Here is a 21,040-nt window from a genome sequence, read left to right as displayed (position 1 = left end):
TCTTATTGGAGGATAATTGCTTTACAAAGTTGTGTTGCTTTCTGCCGTACAACAATTGAATCAGCTATACATATATACACATCCCCTCCTTCTAGAGCCTGCCTCCTCCACATGCCCATCCCACCCTTCAAGGTTGTCACAGAGGGAGAAATTTTTAGATACAGTGAATGACGCTAGACACGAACTAGAAGACCAAGGTCTAAAACCAGGGAAACAATGCATTCCTCTCGCTAAAGAACAAAGCCCAGGTGAGATGCTGTTGTGCCTGGCTAATAAGACATCTGGCCCCATGGTCCTCACAGGAACCTCTTCAGTTCACACGTCGTCAAGAACAGATCTTATCTTTCCTGATGCCAGTCCCTAAACCCTCACTGTATCAGCAAACACACTGCCCTCCAGAAACAATCAGAGCTGTCGCTGCAATCAGAGAAACAGGCTCAACTCACACATGGCTTTTGCATCACAATTGTAAAACAACTGCTATTTTACTTTTGGCTTTCCCTCTGGAAACTACAGACAAACATGAACCGGTGTTTTAAGTCTTTTTGATTAGAGTTTAGTGACAGCTTAAATTGTGCTTAGAACTTAGCGATAATCATGGGTGTCCCTAATTGTCATCAGAATAAAAACCACTCTTTGTCTAAGTTTATTTGCATGTAAGGCATTAATTGTAATATACTCTATCCCCTCAGAGTCCCTTGGACTGCAAGGAGATTCAACCAGTCCATTCTAAAGGAAATCAATCCTGAATATTCATTGGAAGGACTGATGCTGAAGCTTAAACTCCAATACTTTGGCCATCTGATGTGAACAACCAGCTCATTGGAAAAGACCCTGATGCTGGGAAAGATTGGAGGCAGGAGGGGAAGGGGACGAAAGGGGATGAGATGGTTGGATGGCATCACCGACCTGATGGACATGAGTTTGAGTAGGCTCCGGGAGTTGGTGATGGACAGGGAGGCCTGGTGTGCTGCAGTCCTTGGGCTTGCAAAGAGTCGGACACGACTGAGGGACTGAACTGAACTGACCTGGTTTTCATGCAAGATATTAATTGTAATATATTCTATCTCTAATGACATTAAAATTTTGGTTTATTGCCAAAGTTTTATGGTATTAATGTTTCATCTAATTTTAAAATCACATATGACAAATATGTATACATTACGTAACACACTGTGACTAGCTAGTATACATTTCTTTAGTTTCTCTATCTCCTTTGTTTCAGTTTCTATTATATTAAATATTTCAGAAATGAGTAGATTTTAATGTTCAAATGAGAATGATTCTAATTTCAACAATTCTGTCTAGGACCTGGACAACTAAAATACTTCTTGAATTTGAATTAGTATAAATTTCTTGAACCACCCCACCAGTAAACGAAGACTGACTTATGATGTAGGTCATTCATTTCTCCTGCCTTTTGCTTTTTGAAACTTAGAAAAATTTATTTTTTGTTGTACAGTGAAGCATCTCATGTAAAGAAATCTGGATGGAGAGCTCACTTGACTCAAGTTTATAATTCAAGATTGAGACATAAAAACAAAAGCAGACTAACAGATGAGAGAACAGACTTGTGGCTGCCAAGAGGGAGGGTGGTTGGGGAGAGATGCTTTGGGAGTTTGGGATTCACAGATGCAAACCATTATATATAGGATGGATAAACAATGAGGTCCTATTGTATAGCACAGGGAACTATATTCAATATCCTGTAATAAACTATAATAGAAAAGAATACAAAAAATAGTATATGTGTATAACTGAATCACTGCTATACATCTGAAGTTAAACAACATTGTAAATCAATTATACATCAATAAGATAAATTTTAAAGATTGAAAGGTAAAATGGCTTCCCAGGTGGTGCAGTGGTAAAGAATCTGCCTGCCAGTGCAAGAGATGCAAGAGATATGGGTTCAATCCTTTGGTCAGGAAGATTCTCTGGAGAAGGAAATGGAAACCTGTTCCAGCATTCTTGCCTGGGAAATCCCATGGACAGAGGAGCCTGGTGGAATACAATTCATGGGGTCGCAAAGAGTCAGACAAGACTGAGCAACTGAACACACATATACACACAAAATGCAATTAATTAAGACCTCTGGCTTCAGACCACTCACTACTTGGCTCTGCCAATTTGAACCTGTTTGACTCTGGGTGTGTCCCTTAGCCTCTGTGTGCCACAGTTGCACAAATACAGTACTTACCTCCTAAGTGTATTGCGGAAACTAAGGACATAAACAGCAAGTGCTTACAACAGTGTCATGTATACACTAAGCACTCAGTAAATCTCAGCTAGCTGTTGTGGATCATATTTTATCAATACAGCTGACAAAATGTAATCATGCAACTTTAATTTATGAATGAAATTACTGCCTAGTGAGTTAATATTGTGTTCAGAGAAGGACAAATGAGAGACAAACAGTCAAATATGTCATCATTATTCCACAAAATGTGGGTCAAACGTTTTGTAGGAGACAATACAGTTGTCAGACCATCTGAATTCAAAGTGTGTACACAGAATGAGAAAGCAAAAATGGAATTAGTTAACATGTTCTTCACCTACTTTACAGTTACTTACAGAGTGCATTAAAAATGGAAATGTGTTTCTCATAGAGGAAAATCTGGTTGCATTTTACTATTTGCAGAAAGGCCATAATATTTCTAAGCAATAAATTAAATCAATCACTGTTTACCATTTACTTACAAACTAACCAAGGTTCAAGCCCAAAAGTTATAAGTTCACTAAAGGCAAAAAATTTCATGTAAGTTGGTCAAACTATACTGCTTAGACTTTAAAATTAGTTCAAGGAAGGAATGGAGATGGGATGGATTGGGGGATTGGGATTGATCCATATAAACTACTATGTATAAAATAGATAACTAATGAGAACGTATTGTATAGCACAGGGAACTCTACTCAATGTTCTGTGGTGACCTAAATGGAAAGGAAGTCCAAGGAAGAGGGGACATATATATATATATGGATGATTCATTTTATTTTGTACAGCATAAAGTAACACAACATTTTAAAGCAACTACACTCCAACCTATGAGATCAGATCAGTCACTCAGTCATGTCCGACTCTTTGCGACCCCATGAATTGCAGCACGCCAGGCCTCCCTGTCCAACACCAACTCCTGGAGCTCACTCAGACTCACGTCCATCAAGTCAGTGATGCCATCCAGCCATCTCATCCTCTGTCGTCCCCTTCTCCTCTTGCCCCCAATCCCTCCCAGCATCAGAGTCTTTTCCAATGAGTCAACTCTTCACATGAGGTGGCCAAAGTACTGGAGTTTCAGCTTTAGCATCATTCCTTCCAAAGAAATCCCAGGGCTGATCTCCTTCAGAATGGACTGGTTGGATCTCCTTGCAGTCCAAGGGGCTCTCAAGAGTCTTCTCCAACACCACAGTTCAAAAGCATCAATTCTTCGGTGCTCAGCTTTCTTCACAGTCCAACTCTCACATCCATACATGACCACAGGAAAAACCATAGCCTTGACTAGATGGATCTTTGTTGGCAAAGTAATGTCTCTGCTTTTGAATATGCTATCTAGGTTGGTCATAACTTTCCTTCCAAGAAGTAAGTGTCTTTTAATTTCATGGCTGCAGTCACCATCTGCAGTGATTTTGAAGCCCAGAAAAACAAAGTCTGACACCGTTTCCACTGTTTCCCCATCTATTTCCCATGAAGTGATAGGACCGGATGCCATGATCTTCGTTTTCTGAATGTTGAGCTTTAAGCCAACTTTTTCACTCTCCACTTTCACTTTCACTTTCATCAAGAGGCTTTTTAGTTCCTCTTCAGTTTCTGCCATAAGGGTGATATCATCTGCATATCTGAGGTGATTGCTATTTCTCCCGGCAATCTTGATTCCAGCTTGTGTTTCTTCCAGTCCAGCGTTTCTCATGATGTACTCTGCATATAAGTTAAATAAACAGGTGACAATATACAGCCTTGACGTACTCCTTTTCCTATTTGGAACCAGTCTGTTGTTCCATGGCCAGTTCTAACTGTTGCTTCCTGACCTGCATACAAATTTCTCAAGAGGCAGGTCAGGTGGTCTGGTATTCCCATCTCTTTCAGAATTTCCCACAGTTTATTGTGATCCACACAGTCAAAGACTTTGGCATAGTCAATAAAGCAGAAATAGATGTTTTTCTGGAACTCTCTTGCTTTTTCCATGATCCAGCAGATGTTGGCAATTTGATCTCTGGTTCCTCTGCCTTTTCTAAAACCAGCTTGAACATCAGGAACCCTATAGAGTATTAAAAAGCAGAGACATCACTTTGCCGACAAAGGTCCATCTAGTCAAAGCTATGGTTTTCCAGTAGTCATGTTTGGATGTGAGAGTTGGACCATAAAGAAGGCTGAACGTCAAAGAATTGATGCTTTTAAACTGTGGTGTTGGAGAAGACTCTTGAGAGTCTCTTGGACAGCAAAGAGATCAAACCAGTCAATCCTAAAGGAAATCAACCCTGAATACTCATTGGAAGGACTGATCCTGAAGCTTAAACTCCAATACTTTGGCCATCTGATGCAGAGTTGACTCATTGGAAAAGACCCTGATTCTGGGAAAGACTGAAGGCAGGTGTAGAAAGGGATGATGGAGGATGAGATGGTTGGATGGCATTAACAACTTGACGGACATGAGTTTGAGCAAGATTCAGGAGTTGCTGATGGACAGGGAGGCCTGACATGCTGCAGTCCATGGGGTTGCAAAGAGTCAGACATGACTGAGGGACTGAACGATACTCCAACAAAAAATAAATAAAATAAAATAAAATAAAACTAGTGCACAAGGCTTGACTTACATACTCCCAAATATAATCCCCAAACCACTACCTATGCATTTTCTATATTTAAGAATTATGTTTATATATGACAATATTGCTGGTTGTGCAAGCTTAGAGGATGCTAGAGAGAGTTATAAGTTATTTCCAATGATGCCCCTCTTGGGGCGATGCTCAGACAGTACTAAATCTATCCAAATCAAAGGTCTGCATTTCCAGAAGCACAATTCAAACTTTCGCATATCCCTGAAAGGAAGAGATATGCTCTCATCTCAGGAATTAAGTGAACAATTAAGAGCCAGAGAAACTGATTAATCAGGAATTTGTCTGCAAGGGCTCCAGCAGGTGGGATGCAGAAAGATACAGCCAGGGGCTGATAGGAAGCAAACAGATGGTTAATGACTTGTGGGTCGATAAAAGGGCTGGTTTGGGACTAATCTCATAAACGCCATTTCTTCTTACCCTTTTTGTCTTCATGCCAAACAGGTGTGTGGAAATCTGAATAGTGAAATGTTGAATAGTTAATTTAGGAGGCTGGAAAATTAAAATAGGAAATTAACAGGGGAAATGCTAAACAGCCAAAATAAAATCTGGACATCTTTCTTCTTTTAGGTTGATAGGTGACCCGAATTTTTCCTTGAACAATTAAGACTGATTACTTTGATTCTGCACATTAATTTTGTGGCATCTAGTTGACTGACAGTTATATACATATTTAGAATAGAAAATGGAGTCATTTAATAACATTTTCATATTAAAATAAATGTTTTGACTTATTACCAGAGACATATTTGAATTGATAGGCTAATCAGTCTTATCAAATAGACACTTTTCTTGTTACTTCTTTTTGCCAGAACGGATGGTGGATGGGTGTGCTGTCAACAAACTTTTGACTGAGATAATTCAATTAAACAAAACTCCTTATGAATCTCAAAAAGATAGTTGTATTTTATCCATACATTTTTATGTTCACTTGTATTAAATATCTTTAGATATTCTGAAAGACTTAACCATCCAATGCTACATAAAGATGCTATGATTCCCACATACACATTTCAGATATTTTACATACATGCCATATGCTTGAATGGAAAGATCATAAGCCAAAATATTTACCAAATTAATCAGAATCACTAGACAACCTTGTTAAAAATGAAGACCCAGATTCTATTACAGACTGCCCCATAGACCTACTGGAGATAGAACTAATCAATCTTTTACTTTATTTATTTTTAATTAATTTTTATTGAAGTATAGTTGTTTTACAAATTTGTGTTACTTATGCTGTATAGCAAAGTGAATCAGCTATACGTATACATATATCCTCTGTTTTGGATTTCCTTCCCAGTTAGGTGACCACAGAGCATTTTACTATACAGCTGGTTCTCATTTGTTACCCATTTTATACATAATAGTGTGTATATGGGGCTTCCCTGGTAGCTCAGTGGTAAAGAATTTGACTGCAATGCTGAAGACTGAGTTTGATCCCTGGGTTAGGAAGATCCCCTGGAGGAGGGCATGACAACCTACTCCAGTATTCTTGCCTGGAGAATCCCCACTAAGAGGAGCCTGGCGGACTACAGTCCTTACAGTTGCAAAGAGTCGGACACAACTGAAGCTGAAGACTGAGTTTGATCCCTGGGTTAGGAAGATCCCCTGGAGGAGGGCATGACAACCTACTCCAGTATTCTTGCCTGGAGAATCCCCACTAAGAGGAGCCTGGCGGACTACAGTCCTTACAGTTGCAAAGAGTCGGACACAACTGAAGCAACTTAGCAGCAGCAGCAGCAGCAGTGCATACATCTCAGTCCCAACCTTCCAATTCATCTCACCACCACCGCCCCAAACCCTTCTCCCCCTGGCAGCCACACATTTGTTCTCTACATCTGTGCCTCTGCTTCTGCTTTGCAAATAAGTTCATTTGTACCATTTTAAATAAGTAGCTGATATAAATCTTATGCTGGTTCTTGAATTCTGAGATTCACTAAGAGGATTCCAAATTTTAAAGCACTGCTGTTACACCAACTACTTTCAGAATATCTCTATGAAAAGCACATGATATATTCAGTGAGAACACTGGACTTAGAATCATGGAATATAAATCCTACGTCTTGGAAGCTCTGCAACCTTAGGCAATTCTTTTAACTTCACTAATCTTTGGCTTAACTATCTGTTTCACTGAGTGGTTAAGAACTGTTTTCTCTCAGTCCTAACAAGCCATAATTCCAGAATTGGTATTATATTGTTTCACTGGTATAATGGATTCTGAGAACTCTACAGTCAATATTGGATACAGATAACTTATTATATATCAATTTTAACAGTTGTGTGTAAATCTGTATTTATTGCTGCCACTGAACTATTTTAAAATGCCACCTTGTGTTTACAATAATTTGGAATAGGGAAATAAAAATTTTAACAAAATGCAGCTAGTCTGAATATTAAGTCAGAAAGGTGATGGGAGAAAAGTTCTCATTTACATAAATTAAATATCCATTGCTTTATACTGAAAGAAAGAAAACAAATAATTAAAAAGATATTTTATATATTAACATCTGGATACGTAAGATGTAAAAGAAACCTGCCAAATGTAAAATGTCCCTGGTGCTCTTAATAATATAACTTTTCAAATGCTACATTTCCAAAGGCCCAGGAAAACCATATTTTAATATCTTTCCATTACATATTGGGAGAAGGAAATGGCAACCTACTCCAGTATTCTTGCCTGGAGAATCCCATGGATAGAGGAACCAGGCAGGCTACAGTCCACAGGATCACAAATAGTTGGACAAAACTGAGCAACAAACACAACATTATATATCGATCAACCTCTCTAAAATTCACCCTGATAGAAAAGAATTGAGATCATCATCACATGCATTATCAGGGCTTCTGCAGAATGTGAAAGCTTTCAGGTATTTAAAGTGCACCCCTTAAAGCTATTTGACAATACTGCTAACAGGAGAGCAGATGTGTAAGCATCCAAATAAAGCTTAGATGTGGAGAATGTCATTTGGAAATCGTCAGCAGATTGCTTGTGGCCACACATGACAAATACATGCTTTTGGTATCATGTTCCCCAGGGTGGTGTTAGAATTTTTCTGAAGATTATTTGGCCATTGTTATAAAAATACAAAGTTCAGTCCTGATCCTGTTCTTTAGCAGTTCATCAGCCTCAGTAATAATAATAAACCAATGAAATAACTTCTCTGTGATTTGAAAAAGGCAATATTAGGTTTTCTTAGACAAAGACAACATGATAAAAAAATTTTAACAGATTTTAAGCTTGAATGACACTCTTGGAAGGTAACAAATGAAGGTAGATGTATTGGGTACTCTTCAACTTCTATTAGAAGTTCATATTTCTCATCAGGAATTAAGGTTGAGTTATCCTAACTCAATAAAAGAGTAAAAGTCACTCTTTCATGGTCTGCCCACTACAATGATTGTGTGCTTTGTTTCCAATATTTTTACAGTATGATCAGCACAATAACTGCACTTGCTCAGAACCAACATTTCAGTTATTTTCCCCCATATATGTCAACCTGAACAAGATTAATTTAGGAGAAACAAGTATATCCTATATAAACTGAGGTATGAAATTTCCCAATTTTGTGTTCGGTTTAAATAGCCAGATTGCTGTTCCACTTCATAAAGGAATGTTAGAACATTAGTACTTACTTAATACACCCCAAAGTGAAAAGGTGCATTTTATTGTTTATTTTGACCCAAGGTTAATTGATTGGTAATGATTTGATATGTTAGGCACAACTTACATGATTAAATTGAGAATGGAAATTCCAACAATCTACACAATAAACTGTTCATTAAGCAATCTATATTTAATAACAGATTGAGCATTAATCTATATTGAGCATACATATGCTCAATAATTTTATATGTGTCATTTTATAGAAATACAGCAGTATCATTTGTTCACAAATAATATTTGCATAGATTCTATATACTAGGTCTTTTATGGGTCCTTCAGGTAGAGCAATGTACAAGATGAGCGATACCTCTGTTCAGGTGGTCCTACCTGCTACTGGGGGATAAAGAAACTATATATAAAATAAATCTAGAGTCCCCTGGCTGAAATAAACAGACAACAATAGGGAAACTCCTCTAGACCGGACAATTTCTGGGGAGACATCTGAGCTGAGAATTACATGATAGAACAGAGTTATCCCTGTGAGGAACACTCCCAAGATAAAGAACAATACAAAAGCCCAGCATTGCTGCAGAAGTCAGCCAGCATCACAGAGCTCACAGTCTAGCAAAAGATACAGACCATTAAGCACTGCAGTTTGAAAAGCATCCTTGCAGCTCCCGTGTTCAGTGGCTTCAGTCTTGTCCAACTCTTTGTGACTCCATGGAGTGTAGCCCACCAGGCTCCTCTGTCCATGGGATTCTCCAGGCAAGAATACTGGAGTGGGTTGCCATGCCCTCCTCCAGGAGATCTTCCTGACCCAGGGATAGAAACTGTGTCTCCTGCATCTCCCGCATTACAAACAAATTCCTTACTGCTGAGGCACCAGGGAAGCCCCAATGTTATCGCATATGAGTACCTTAGATACGTAATGTAAGTGAGGTTGGGGAGAAGACCAGTGACCAAAACAAGTCCTGAAGGACTAGCTGGAATAGTTATTAGGAGTCTAGCACCTTCCAGAATCAGGGAGATGACAGTGTGACTAGGTCATGGTGAGCAAGATGGAGAGGGATATGTGATGAGCCACAATTTGATCCCCATTTTACCCAAAACCAATAGACTATGTCATGAAGTCAGAAGAACTATAACACTTCTATTTCAAATATATTTTGAGAAAGCATCTTCATTATATGGTAACATTTGATCTATTCATTTCACTTGTGTGATTTCTGTCCATCCCTTACAAAGTTTTCATTTTTATCCTTTTCTCATAACAGTAAATTATCCCTTCATTGTCTGCATATAGTTGAATTAGAAGTTTTCCTTTAAATTAAAAGGAAGTCATACTCCCTAAAACATGAGGATTTCAGATTTTTGGAAAAGAAATATATACTCTGCATATTCTCCCAAACGTTTTCTGTTACCAGGCATAATTCATTTGGCTGAAAAGCTCCACGCTGTCAAATCAATAAGGGTTTCTTCTGCATGCTCATCTGATAGAAGCAAGCAGCAGGCTAAGGCAGGATGAATGCAGTCATAGCTCAGAGTTTCAAAATGTTTCGCTTTTCAATGAATAGTAATTAAAGAGTTGGCAAATCACAGAAAATGTGTCTTTATATCTGCAAATTCAACCAATTGATGTTCCCAGGAAAACTGAACTGAAAGTTCCACTCCTCCCTAAATCAGGCTGATTTTCAACAAGGATTGAGCCTTTTGAAGAAGCAATTTACTTTGTCAACTAATTCTCAAACCAATGAGTGGGTTCACAAAACTGAGCAATTCAGTGTTTTGAACCAATAGAAAATATCTCAAAATACCCTGCAAGTACAAAGCTCAGTGCTGTCTTTCGGCTGTCTGGTCTCACCAGCAAGGCCTTCACTTGGAGGAGAAAAACTAAACTGTGCCTTATCTAATGCATACAAGAAATAGTTCCTTCAGCTTCAAGATGGTCTATGAATAGAGGGACCATATAATCTATCTTCCAAACTGGGACACTTTCAAGATTAAAAGAGGCTCTTTAACCTCTATGGGGGGACTGCAGGCATTAACCAAGGACTGTTCCAGCCAAAGCCGGACATGTGTTCTCCCTATCTATGAAGCACAGGCCCCAGAAACCCTTAGAAAAGTGTCCTTTATCTCCTCAGAGAGAAAGACGAAGCATAATAAATTGTAAACTTCTTTGATGAAGGAAAAGACTGTGTGGGCCACTATTATCTAAAACCTCTAAGCCTTAGAGCTTTCCCTTAGTTTAACTGACTTTATAATGTATATAAATAGTGAGTACATGAATATAAAGAGGCTCTGAGGGTTCTGGAGGAAAACAACAGACTCTTCAGCTGCTCTTGAGCATGGAGACATAATTGTGACATAACAACAGATTGACCTCAGTGCAAAAATAGTCACCTTGTATTCACACTTAACCCACTTATCATCAAGTTTGAAAAAAATCCCCATTGATGAAAGACCATATGCTGGGTATTTCTCTAGAAATCATGACAGGTACATATCTCCTCTCATTACCTGGCTACCCCTGGGAATTGAACGAGTGTCAGCCTTATTAACACTAAGTTTCATGGCTTGGAAATCTATCTAGCCTTGAATATTAATTGCTAACTCTATACATATAATGAACTGCCCTATATTGCAAGCAGAACAGGACAGAGAAAGGTGGTAAGAAAAAAGGTATTATAGAAGGAAGTTAAAGGAATAGGGAGGAAGAAGAGATAGAAGAAAAGGAGCAAAAAAAAAAAAAAGAATGTAGAAAGTGAAGAAGGAGGAAAAGGAAACTCAAATAAGATTGAAACTAAAACATCGCATATCCTCCTTCACATGTTTTAAAGGACTTATTGGATACAGATAATTTTATTTTCAGTTCTTTGAAAAGTATTTGTAAGATGACATCTCTCTGGAGGTAGCTGAACCATCTGAATCACTTCCCCTTTTAGGGGAATACTAATATTCATTTTCCAGATGTAAAATGAATATGAAACATTTCAAAGAATCCTTCTGTTGTTAAGTCTCTAAGTCATGTCTGAATCTTTGCAACCCTATGGATGGTAGCCCACCAGGCTCCTTCTGTCCATGGGGTTTCCCAGGCAAGAATACTGGAGTGGGTTGCCATTTTCTTCTCCATAAAAAAATTTTTTTTTTTATGCAGACCATTCTTAAAGTCTTTAATGAATTTGTTACAATATTGTTTGTTTTCTATTTTGGTGTTGCAGTCATGAGGCATATGGGATCTTATCTCCCCAACCAGGAATCAAACCCTCACCCTCTGTATTGGAAGCCCAGAGTCTTAATCACTGGACCATCGGGGAGGTTCCCTTTCCTCACATTTCACCAATCTTTTGACTTGGGGGTAGCTGAGCATGTTAGATGCAGTTAGTTTCAGAAAACTGAAAAATCATGTAGATCATCTGAAATACCCTAGATTCAAAAAAAAAAAAAAAAGTGTGACTTGCTCAGTATCACCCAACTAAGTGGCAAAGTTACTTCTAAAACCCATGCTTCCTCCTCTTGACCCTAGTGGCTTATTTATAAAAGTGACTTGCTTTTAGAATGTGCATTTTATCTTATAAAGCATCAGATTGGAGTTTTCTATTAAATTCTGGTTTTGTCACTTTAGAAATGCTATACTGATTTTGAAGATCTCAAACATATCTATTTCTGAAATGTTTATCTGTTTCTCCTTTTCCCCCCAGTTTTTTAACATACCATTTACTTCTCTTTATAAAAATAATATAAATTTTAGTACTCAATAAAACTTGATTCACATCAACAAAGGAAGAAAACAACCTATGGAATGGGAAAAAAAATTTATAAACTATTCAGTTGGATTAGCGGTCAACCTTCAAGCTATTCAACAGTAAAAAAAAAAAAAAAAAATCCAATTTTAAAATTCAGGTACAAAGAACCTGAACACACATTTTTTCCAAAGAAGACACATAAATGGTCAACAGGAACATGAGAAGATATTGAACATCACTAGCCATTAGGGAAATGCAAATTAAGCACCTGGGAGTATGTGTTGGAATGACCATCATCAAAAAGATGAGATAACAAAAGCTGCCAACAACATGGAGAAAAGCAAGCCCTTCTGTAATGCTGGCAGGACTGGAAGCTGGTACATCCACTATGGAAAACAGTACAAAGTTTCCTCCAAAAATTAAAAGCAGAATGTGACCCAGCAAGTCCACGTTTGGGAATACATACAAAGGAAATGATAACACTAACCCGAAAAGATATCGGTACCCCCATGTTCATAGCAGCATTATTATAATACATTATTATTATTACAGCCAAGACACAGAAACAATCTAAGTGGTATGTGTACACAGGCACACACACAAAGACAAATATAGCATGATCTCGCTTGTATGTGGAATCTAAACAAACAAAACAGAACACCAAACTCATAAAAAGATCAGATTTGTAGTTGCCAGAGGTAGTGGGGTGAGGGAGAAGGAGGAATTAGAGGAAGGTGGTAAAACTGTACAAACTCCAGTTATCAGATAAGGAAGTGCTAGGGGTGTAATGTACAACACGATGGCTGTGGTCAACACTGCTGTGTGACAGAAAGACGTTAAAAGAGTAGATCCAGGAGTTCTCATCACAAGGAGAATTTTTTTCCTCTTCTTTTTACTGTATCTGCATGAGATCATGTATGTTAACTAAACCTAGGGTGGCAATCATTTCACAGTACTGTACGTAAATCAAACCACCAGGCTGTACACCTTAAACTCATACAGTGATGTATATCATTACTTTTCAATAAAACTACTAGAAAACACTTCTGATTTAGTAAATTAATGAACAAAAGGCAGTACTTGTGTAGGCTTTATAGAACAACTGAGTACTTTAAATGAAACAGATGGGCCAAAACTCCGTGGAACCAAAATGTGAACAAATAAACAATTAGAGGGTCTTTCTGATCACGCGTGATTGCTTATATCTGAATACTGAAACTCTTCAATTGGAAATGAACCCCGTAGTGTGGTTTCCTCTTTTCTATATGCTTTTGAAATATGTGCTACACCATGTATATATTCACTAAGAGAACTAGGACTGTGTACTGTACATGAATCACCTATGATGAATTCTATTCTCAGTCTTCTTTACACTCTGTCATGACATAAATACAAAGTAACCAAATATAAATGTAAAATATCATAAAATACAAATCACTAGCATTGGAAATGAAAGAGTGGTCATTACTACTGACCCTATGGCACTAAAAATATGATCCAGGAATCCTATTAATAATTCTAGGCAACACAAATTTGATATTAAGATGAAACAGTCCAATTCTTTGAAAGGCACAGTCTACCAAAACTCACACATGGAGACACAGACAATTTGATTAAAAAATGGAATCAATAATTAAATAACTTTCCAAAACAGAAAGCAAGAGGCCCAGATGGTTTCACTGGTAAATTCTACAAAACATTTAAGGATGAAATAATACTAATTCCCCAAATCTGCCAAAAATATTAAAGAAGAAGAGGCACTTCCTAACTCATTATATGATGCCAGCATTACCATAATATTGATATCAAAACTAGACAAAGACATAACGAGAAAAGACAATTACCGATGAATATCTCTCCAAAAATCCTCAATGAAATATAGTAAATCAAATCCAACTATATATAAAAAACTATACACCAGAACCAAGTGAGATTTATTCCATTTATGCAAGGCTGCTTCAACATTAAATCAATTATATCATATAAACAGGCTAAAGAGAAAAAAATCAATTATTACATCAATAGATTCAGAAAAAGCATTTGGGAAAATTCAATACATATTCATGATAAAAATTTCCAGGAAACTGGGAATAAATGGAAATATCTCTGATGTAATAAAAGAATCTACAAAGAAAAGCTACAGGCAACATCATACCTAATGGTAAAACAAAAACAACATTAACAAACTAGATGTTTCCTTCAAGATCAGAAAAAAAAGACAGGGTATCCTCTCTTACTATCCTTATTCAACATTGTACTGGAAGTCTTAACTAAAAAATAAAATAAGAAAAGTGGATAAAAGGTATATAGATTGAGAAGGGAGAAATAAAATGATCTTTGATCTCAGATGACATGATTATCTACATGGAAAATCCCAAAGAACAGACAACAAAACCTCCTGGAATTGTTAAGTGACTATTGCAAGGTTGTAATTTATACAAACAAAATCAATTTATTTTCTATATTTCATCAAAAAAAATTGGATGATAAAATTTTAAACATAATGTTATTTACATTAGGACCCAAAATATACTTAGGTACAAACTTAACAGCAACAAGATATATAGATAGATATATACATCCATCCATGCATACATATGTGATAAATATGAGGAAAACTACAAAATGCTGATGAAAAAAATCAAATAAGCTCTAAATAAATGGAGAGCCATTTTATGTTCATGAGCAAAAAGACTCAATATTTTAATATTTCAATTACAAAATGATCTATAGATTCAACAGAATTCCCATCAAAATGTCAGCAAGTTGTACTTTTGGATGTCAACAAATTCAATATAACATTTACAGAGAAAGGCAAAAACTAAGAATATCCAACACAACACTAAACAGACACATTTGAAAAACTGATAATATCCAGCTTCAAGACTTACTATGAGACTGCATTAAGCAAACGAAGTGTAATACTAACGAAAGAATAGACAAATAGACTATCAGAATAGAACAGAGAGCCAAAGAATAGAGCTACATAAATAATGTTAATTGATATTTGACAGAAAAGCAAAGACAATTCAGTGGAGAAAGAAGTCATTTTAACAAATGGTGCTTAAATAATAGGACTGTTTAGTTGCTCAGTCCTGTCTGACTCTGTGACCCCGTGAATTGTAGCCCTCCAGGCTTCTCTGTCCATGGAATTTATCAGGCAAGAATACTGAAGTGGGTTGCCATTTCCTTCTCCAGGGGATCTTCCCCACCTAGGGATCAAACCCATGCCTTCTGCATTGGCAGGCAGATTCTTTACCACTGAGCCCCTGCTGCTGCTGCTCCTGCTTAGTCGCTTCAGTCGTGTCCGACTCTGTGCAACCCCATAGACAGCAGCACATCAGGCTCCCCCATCCCTGGGATTCTCCAGGCAAGAACACTGGAGTGGGTTGCCATTTCCTTCTCCAATGCATGAAAGTGAAAAGTGAAAGTGAAGTCACTCAGTCATGTCCGACTCTTAGCGACCCCATGGACTGCAGCCTACCAGGCCCCTCCGTCCATGGGATTTTCCAGGCAAGAGTACTGGAGTGGGGTGCCATTGCCTTCTCCATTGAGCCCCTGGGAAAGCCCAAATTATGAGACAACCACATGCTAACCATTTAGAACTTACAAGTTTCACAAAAATTAATTTCAAATGGATTGCAGACCTAAAATTCAAGGCTACAAAATATAACACAAGAGAAAAATATATGTTTCTGTGATTTTGGCGATGACTTTGTAGATACAACACCAGAAGCATAATCCAATAAAAAAATTTTTAATTGAAATTTAAAACTTCTGCTCTATGAAAGACTGGGGGAAAACATTTTAAATTGCATATGTGATAAAGACTTTAATATATACAACTCAAACTGTCAAAACCTAAAAATAAGAAAACAACTCAATTCAAAAATGGGCAGAAGATCTGAAAAGACATCACCAAAGAAGATACGCAGATGGCAAATAAACATATGAAAATAAAGCTCTGTATCATATCATTAAGAAACTGAAAATTAAAAGTGAGATACCACTAAACATCTCTTCAAATAGCTAAAATCCAAAATACTGATAGCAAAATGACAGGGCGAATATAAAAGAATGTACACTTTGATCCACTGCTAGTGAATATGAAAATTGGTATAGCCATTTTGGAAAACTGTTTGACCATTTTATTCAAAGTTAAACATAGATTTACCAAGGAATCCAGAAACCACGCTCTTAGGAAGTGGCTAAAATGAGCTGAAAACTTATGTTCGTACAAAAACTCAGACAAGGATGTTTATAGCAGCTTTATGCATAATTTCCAAAACTTGGAAGCAACTAAGATGTCCTTCAGCAGGAATGGATAAACAAGCTGTGGTACATCCATTCTACCGAGTATTGTTCAGTGATAAAAGGAAATGAACTTGTCAGATTTTCTAAATCATAGGTATGAGCAATTTTTGTTGTTATTACTGTTATTAAAATACTACTAAATTGTCACCTGGTGGGCATTCTCTCCTCTATACCCTAACAGTATGGGAAAGTCTATTTCACTAAACTATTCCTAAGTGATTCTTGTCAATTTAAACAATCTTTTATAACCTGAAAGACTTTTTAATGGCCACTTTGGCTGTGAAAAGAAAGCAATTTTAAAGTTATTGACCACTTAAATTCCTTTTATATTACACAGCCTATCGTGTGACCTTGCCCATGTTTTCCTTACTTTTTACTATTTGCTATGTTCTATGTATATTAAGAAAATCAAGTATATTCCCAGTTTAATTTTTGCAGTTTTGATTCTGCCTATAATTTTTCCCCACTGAAGAAGTTTCTGATTATGGTCAAATTTATCAATCTTTAACCATAGCTTCTGAGCTTACAATGATTCATGAGAAGGCACACAGCACTCACACAGATACTGAATTTCACCAAAGTTATTTTCTATAATTCAGTGGTATCATCTTTTAAAAACCCTTAATTTACCTTTACAGTGGGACAATAGAATTCCAGCGTAACTTTTTGCCAGGAGACCTAGTCAGTTCTTCCCTAATAATTACTGAATAGCTCATCTTGTTCCCCATAGACTTAACCTGTGAAATTTGGTATTTATTTGAGGCAATTTCCCAACTAACTTGAATAGTTCCGGTTCAACTAATCTGCTTAAACCAACCTCAAACTGTTTATATTATTGTGAAATTGTAATATGTGTTAATATCTATGTGGTTATCCCCTTCATTACTCTTCTTCTTTAGATGTTACTTGGCAAATCTCACACACTTATTTTCCCACATAAACATTAGTAGCACTTGTCAATTTTATGAGAATTATTGATATTTTCAAATATATCATATGTATTTATAAGTTGATTTAGTGAGAACTGACATATTAACACTACTATTTCTATTAATACATATGGATGAGAAGTCTTCCCATTGTGTCAGATCTCATTTACATACTCTAGTTTAACTTTTAAATTCTCTCTTAAAGCCTTCTTCCACATTTATGTCCACATAGACTAAATTTTTCAGAGAATGCAATAGCAACCCACTCCAGTACTCTTACCTGGAAAATCCCATGGACAGAGGAGCCTGGTAGGCTGCAGTCCATGGGGTCGCTAAGAGTCAGACACAACTGAGCGACTTCACTTTCACTTTCATGCATTGGAGGAGGAAATGGCAATCCACTCCAGTGTTCTTACCTGGAGAATCCCAGGGACGGGGAGCCTGGTGGGCTGCTGTCTATGGGGTCGCACAGAGTCGGACACGACTGAAGCGACTTAGCAGTAGCAGCAGACTAAATGTTTATGCCTAGACAGTCTAAATATATTTGCTATTGTAAATAAAACCTTTCCATCCACTATATTTTATCACCTATACTAATTTTTATGTTTTCATCTTTTATAACTCACCACTTTATTCAATTCTCTTGCTATTTCCATTTGCAGTTGTATTTCTTGATCTTTCTGTATATGGCAAATAATATGCAAATAATTCCAATAATTAAACACAGTCCCTAGTTTCTAACATTTTCTCCTCTAATTATGGTGTTCAGATTCCTAGTAATTTTTTTTCATAGTAATTTTCAGTAGTGATGGTGATAGTAGTCATCATTCTTATTACTGACTTCATTGAGAAATCTGCTTCACAGTTAATTATGAGATTGTTTGAGTCCCATATCAGAGGAAAGAAACTGTTCTCAATTTCTACTATATTCATATTTCTTATTAATTAAGGATTTTGTGTTGAATATTGCCAGATTAATTCCTGCATGTACTTAAAAAACAATTTTTTTCCTTTAACCTAACAATATAGCAGATTGTGTTGAAATATTACCCAATACAAATCTACACTTGCATTCCTAACATGAATACCCTTCATCACATGATCAGGATATAACATTTGTTAATGCACTACTAATTCTGAATCATATGTTTATGGTTTTAATAGATGTAAGTAAGATTAGTTTACTTAATTTTATGTGCAGTCTAAAGTTTTGTCATCATGTTATGCTAATTTACAAAAATATTCTAACACTTTAATGTTTTATCAGGCCTGGAACAATTTGAATAGAGCTGAAGTTCTCTTGACCAAACTCAGGAGACAGTGGAGGACAGAGGAGCCTGGCAGGCAGTCCAAGGGGTCGCAAAGAGCTGGACACAACTTAGAGACTGAGTAACAACAATGCCTCAAAGACTTTAGAAAATTTGTTTCTAAAACTATTGGCCTAGCACTTCTTTGAGGTTTACTCACTGAAAAAACTTCCTATTTCTTTCATGATCATAGATATCTTCTGAGATCAACTTTTGAGATTTATATTTTCTTAGATGTTATTTAGTTTATTCAGTTCTCATATTTAATAGACTCAGGCAAATTATATGTTTATAAGCCTTTGAATTTCCTCTATAGCTGTAATTACGTTGCCATCCTCATTTTTAATTTACACAGTCTGTTTTTATTAGATTTACTAGTAGTTTTTCTTCTCTTCCCACTCCACAAAAGAGCTTTTGATTTATTTATCAGTCCTACTACTTTCTATTCGATAATTCACTAATTTTTTCCTTTTGTTTTCATTGATTTATTCCTTTTGTTTTCTGTGGATTCAATTGGTTGCTCTTTCAATATCTTAATTTGAGTTATAATTAACTCTATTCAATTCTTTCTTAATTAGTAATATATGTGTTAAATATGTGGTTCTAAATTTTTTCATGGTATGGCATAATCAGAAAAATTATATTTTTATAGCTCATTTAGTACACTCCAGGCTCTTCACTATTCAACATCCTGCCAAGGTCTGGGGATGAAAAGAAATAAAATCTAAAGCATACCTAATATCCATTTGCTCCACAGCAGTTAGGAAACCTATTAATAAAACCAAATGGATCTTACACACATCCATATACTCAGTAAACAACCAATGAGAAAATGCACTAGGAGCTCAGAATACAAAACAGATGAGAAAAGGTTTCTCATTAATATTTAAAATAATGAAAGTATGTGCTCACCAATTTAGAATTGTCAAGTCGCTTAACTTCTAGTCCCAGAACTACACATATTGTTTGTGTGACCCATGTCTATGCCTCAGTGTTTTGAATTTTCACTGAAATAGAGATGAAAGAATAAATATAATATTTGAACATTAAAATGATGAATTCAAATTATCACTATTAACTTGCATTGAAAGGGCCTCTAATAATAGTATATACGTTTCTATGCTCTCTTGTGCATGCTCAATAAATAAATAATGGAATACATTTCCTATCTTGATGGAACCAAAAATAAGCCAGCTGACTGTTGTTGTTATATAGTCACAGATATAGATTGCCCTCAGTGAGTGAAAGAATCCTAAGTTATTGCATTGAGAAAACTATTGAAACAAAAGACGAGAATCAGGCTTCGGTATTCTCCATTTGGAGATCTGATAGTCCTATAACAATTTTTACCAAGAAAGTTGAGAAAACCTGGCTAAAATTATTCATATTGGAAAGGACTTTTTTTTTGAGGCAGAAGTCACAGATTTTATTTTATTTTATTTTTATTTTATTTTTAAACTTTACAATATTGTATTGGTTTTGCCAAATATTGAAATGAATCTGCCACAGGTATACATGTGTTCCCCATCCTGAACCCTCCTCCCTCCTCCCTCCCCATACCATCCCTCTGGGTCATCCCAGTGCACCAGCCCCAAGCATCCAGTATCGTGCATCGAACCTGGACTGGCGACTTGTTTCATATATGATATTTCATATATGAAACTGGCGAATGTTTCAATGCCATTCTCCCAAATCATCCCACCCTCTCCCTCTCCCACAGAGTCCAAAAGACTGTTCTATACATCAGTGTCTCTTTTGCTGTCTCATATACAGGGTTATTGTTACCATCTTTCTAAATTCCATATATATGCGTTAGTATAGTGTATTGGTTAAAAAATCAAATAAAAAACTCCACAGAGATAACAGAGGCCTTACTCACCTAGCTGATAAAACCTTGAAGATTTTTCTTGATGTGGATAGGACGGTCACACAAAAAGCAAAACAGAGAGGATGATGTCTCCTACCTTGCAGAGCTTGCAGACATATGAACCCATTATGCATGTGATTGCTTTTCATTCTCTGCTACTGAGTCATGAGGTGCAATTCACAATCAGCTTAGAAATCAAGTGAAATCTTTGTTTTGTGTATGACACTGGGGATGGGTTTTAAAAAATTTGAGAAGAAAGATCTACCAGACAGAGAAAGGGTACTTATTTTAAATGTAGATGGGGATAAAAGAAAAATCTTCATACTAGAAATGATCACAGACTAAGACTGCTGAGTATGCCTATTTGGAAATGAGGTACAGGAGATATAACTGCAGACAGGAGTAACATTGCAAGATGTCTATACCTTAAAAGCAATTTC

Source organism: Bos taurus, chromosome 27, assembly GCF_002263795.3.
Source record: "Bos taurus isolate L1 Dominette 01449 registration number 42190680 breed Hereford chromosome 27, ARS-UCD2.0, whole genome shotgun sequence".
In the NCBI taxonomy this organism is placed as follows: Eukaryota; Metazoa; Chordata; class Mammalia; order Artiodactyla; family Bovidae; genus Bos; species Bos taurus.
Note: the sequence above shows the minus strand (reverse complement) of the source record.